This window comes from Pongo pygmaeus, chromosome 3 (assembly GCF_028885625.2).
Source record: "Pongo pygmaeus isolate AG05252 chromosome 3, NHGRI_mPonPyg2-v2.0_pri, whole genome shotgun sequence".
NCBI lineage: Eukaryota > Metazoa > Chordata > Mammalia > Primates > Hominidae > Pongo > Pongo pygmaeus.
The window spans coordinates 95831803-95836084 of NC_072376.2; the positions used below are offsets into that span (position 1 = coordinate 95831803).

General features: G+C 39.8%; 1 pseudogene; it reads left to right on the forward strand.

Annotated features, from left to right (window-relative positions):
• Window positions 1–616: 616 nt before the first annotated feature.
• LOC129034801 (large ribosomal subunit protein eL30-like) lies at window positions 617–953 on the forward strand (annotated as a pseudogene).
• The last annotated feature ends 3329 nt before the right edge of the window (window positions 954–4282 follow it).

The window sequence follows — 4282 nt, forward strand, 5'->3', positions numbered from 1 at the left end:
AGCTGGGATTACAGGCATGTGCCACTATGCCCGGCTAATTTTTGTGTTTTTAGTAGAGATGGGGTATTTCCATGTTGGCCAGGCTGGTCTCGAACTCCTGGTCTCAAATGATCCACCTGCCTCAGACTCCCAACATGCTGGGATTACAGGTGTGAGCCACTGTACCCAGCTCCATTGAATATTTTGCTTAAATCTTTGGCACTCTTTAACAAGGTAATGGCATTTGATGCCATTTTAAATAAATTAATTAACAACACATTTACATCCCAACTAAAAGAAAGTACTAGAATATATGAATGAGGATTTTGTATAAGTAGCTGAATAGTGGGATTGGGAAGTAGTATAAATAGTACTTGGAAAATTAGGTTTTAGTATACCAGTAATATATATGTCTATAGAACCCCATTATAAACCTGTTAAATTTTAGTGGGAAGTCATTAAAGCCTGCAAAAATGGGGAATGTACACAAAAGGCAGAACCGGAGACTATGATTTTAAAAAATATTTAATGTAGGCTGTGAAGAACTTTGCATTGTGAGAACTCCTTCCTTTCTTGCTCCCTGGCTATCTTGGTGGCTGCTCTTGACTGGGGGGCATCGCATATCTAAGGCAGGAAGATGCTGGCTACAGTGAAGATGAAAAAGTCACTGGAGTTGATAAACTCCAGGTTCCAACTCATTGTGAAAGGTGGATAGTACATGCTAGGATGCAAGCAGACTCTGAATATGATCAGACAAGGCAAAGCAAAATCGGTTGACCTCACCAACAACTGCCCAGCTTTGAGGAAATATAAAATAAAGTACAATGCCACACTGGCCAAAACTGGTGTCCATCACCACAGTGACAATAATTTGGAGTTGGGAACAGGGTGGGGAAAATACTGCACACACTGGCTATCATTGACCCCATTCTGATATCATTAGTAGCATGCCAGAGCAGACTGGTGAAAAGTAAAACAAGCACAATTTTTCTTTTTCTTTTTTTTTTTTTTTGAGACAGAGTGTCTCTCTGTCATCCAGGCTGGAGTGCAGTGGCATGTGATCTTGGATCACTGCAACCTCTGCCTCCTGGGTTCAAGCGATTCTCTCTCCTGCCTCAGCCTCCCAAGTAGCTAGGATTATAGGCGCCTGCCACCATGCCCAGCTAAGTTTTGTATTTTTAATAGAGATGGGGTTTCACCATGTTGGCCAGGCTAGTTTTGAACTCCTGACCTCAAGTGATCTGCCCTCCTCGGCCTCCCAAAGTGCTGGGATTACAGGCATGAGCCACCGCGCCCAGCCATCAAACAAAATTTTTCTTTAATAAAACTTGCCTCAGCTTTCTTCAAACAAATATTTAACATAAAAGTTAAGTCATAATTTTTTTTTCTTTTTATTATTATTATTATTATTATAATACTTTAGGCTCTATGGTACATGTGCGCAACATGCAGGTAAGTTACATATGTATACATGTGCCATGCTGGTGCGCTGCACCCACTAACTCGTCATCTAGCATTAGGTATATCTCCCAATGCTATCCCTCCCCCTACCCCCACCCCACAACAGTCCCCGAAGTGTGATGTTCCCCTTCCTGTGTCCATGTGTTCTCATTGTTCAATTCCCACCTATGAGTGAGAATATGCAGTGTTTGGTTTTTTGTTCTTGCGATAGTTTACTGAGAATGATGATTTCCAATTTCATCCATGTCCCTACAAAGGACATGAACTCATCATTTTTTATGGCTGCATAGTATTCCATGGTGTATATGTGCCACATTTTCTTAATCCAGTCTATCATTGTTGGACATTTGGGTCGGTTCCAAGTCTTTGCTATTGTGAATAATGCCGCAATAAACATACGTGTGCATGTGTCTTTATAGCAGCATGATTTATAGTCCTTTGGGTATATACCCAGTAATGGGATGGCTGGGTCAAATGGAATTTCTAGTTCTAGATCCCTGAAGAATCGCCACACTGACTTCCACAAGGGTTGAACTAGTTTACAGTCCCACCAACAGTGTAAAAGTGTTCCTATTTCTCCACATCCTCTCCAGCACCTGTTGTTTCCTGACTTTTTAATGATTGCCATTGTAACTGGTGTGAGATGGTATCTCATTGTGGTTTTGATTTGCATTTCTCTGATGGCCAGTGATGGTGAGCATTTTTTCATGTGTTTTTTGGCTGCATAAATGTCTTCTTTTGAGAAGTGTCTGTTCATGTCCTTCGCCCACTTTTTGATGGGGTTGTTTGTTTTTTCCTTGTAAATTTGTTGGAGTTCATTGTAGATTCTGGATATTAGCCCTTTGTCATATGAGTAGGTTGCGAAAATTTTCTCCCATTTTGTAGGTTGCCTGTCCACTCTGATGGTAGTTTCCTTTGCTGTGCAGAAGCTCTTTAGTTTAATTAGATCCCATTTCTCAATTTTGGCTTTTGTTGCCATTGCTTTTGGTGTTTTAGACATGAAGTCCTTGCCCATGCCTATGTCCTGAATGGTATTGCCTAGGTTTTCTTCTAGGGTTTTTATGGTTTTAGGTCTAACATTTAAGTCTTTAATCCATCTTGAATTAATTTTTGTATAAGGTGTAAGGAAGGGATCCAGTTTCAGCTTTCTACATATGGCTAGCCAGTTTTCCCAGCACCATTTATTAAATAGGGAATCCTTTCCCCATTTCTTGTTTTTGTCAGGTTTGTCAAAGATCAGATAGTTGTAGATATGTGGCATTATTTCTGACGGCTCTGTTCTGTTCCATTGATCTATATCTCTGTTTTGGTACCAGTACCATGCTGTGTTGGTTACTGTAGCCTTGTAGTATAGTTTGAAGTCAGGTAGCGTGATGCCTCCAGCGTTGTTCATTTGGCTTAGGATTGACTTGGCGATGCGGGCTCTTTTTTGGTTGCATATGAACTTTAAAGTAGTTTTTTCCAATTCTGTGAAGAAAGTCATTGGTAACTTGATGGGGATGGCATTGAATCTGTAAATTACCTTGGGAAGGATGGCCATTTTCATGATATTGATTCTTCCTACCCATGAGCATGGAATGTTCTTCCATTTGTTTGTATCCTCTTTTATTTCCTTGAGCAGTGGTTTGTAGTTCTCCTTGAAGAGGTCCTTCACATCCCTTGTAAGTTGGATTCCTAGGTATTTTATTCTCTTTGAAGCAATTGTAAATGGGAGTTCACTCATGATTTGGCTCTCTGTTTGTCTGTTATTGATGTATAAGAATGCTTGTGATTTTTGTACATTGATTTTGTATCCTGAGACTTTGCTGAAGTTGTGTATCAGCTTAAGGAGATTTTGGGCTGAGACAATGGGGTTTTCTAGATATACTATCATGTCATCTGCAAACAGGGACAATTTGACTTCCTCTTTTTCCTAATTGAATACCCTTGATTTCCTTCTCTTGCCTAATTGCCCTGGCCAGAACTTCCAACACTATGTTGAATAGAAGTGGCGAGAGAGGGCATCCCTGTCTTGTGCCAGTTTTCAAAGGGAATGCTTCCAGTTTTTGCCCATTCAGTATGATATTGGCTGTGGGTTTGTCATAAATAGCTCTTATTATTTTGAGATACGTCCCATCAATACCTAATTTATTGAGAGTTTTTAGCATGAAGAGTTGTTGAATTTTGTCAAACGCCTTTTCTGCATCTATTGAGATAATCATGTGGTTTTTGTCTTTGGTTCTGTTTATATGCTGGATTACATTTATTGATTTGTGTATATTGAACCAGCCTTGCATCCCAGGGATGAAGCCCACTTGATCATGGTGGATAAGCTTTTTGATGTGCTGCTGGATTCTGTTTGCCAGTATTTTATTGAGGATTTTTGCATCAATGTTCGTCAAGGATATTGGTCTAAAATTCTCTTTTTTTGTTGTGTCTCTGCCAGGCTTTGGTATCAGGATGATGCTGGCCTCATAAAATGAGTTAGGGAGGATTCCCTCTTTTTCTATTGATTGGAATAGTTTCAGAAGGAATGGTACCAGCTCCTCCTTGTACCTCTGGTAGAATTCGGCTGTGAACCCATCTGGTCCTGGACTTTTTTTGGTTGGTAAGCTATTGATTATTGCCACAATTTCAGCTCCTGTTATTGGTCTATTCAGAGATTCAACTTCTTCCTGGTTTAGTCTTGGGAGGGTGTATGTGTTGAGGAATTTATCCATTTCTTCTAGATTTTCTAGTTTATTTGCGTAGAGGTGTTTGTAATATTCTCTGATGGTAGTTTGTATTTCTGTGGGATCGGTGGTGATATCCCCTTTATCATTTTTTATTGCATCTATTTGATTCTTCTCTCTTTTTTTCTTTA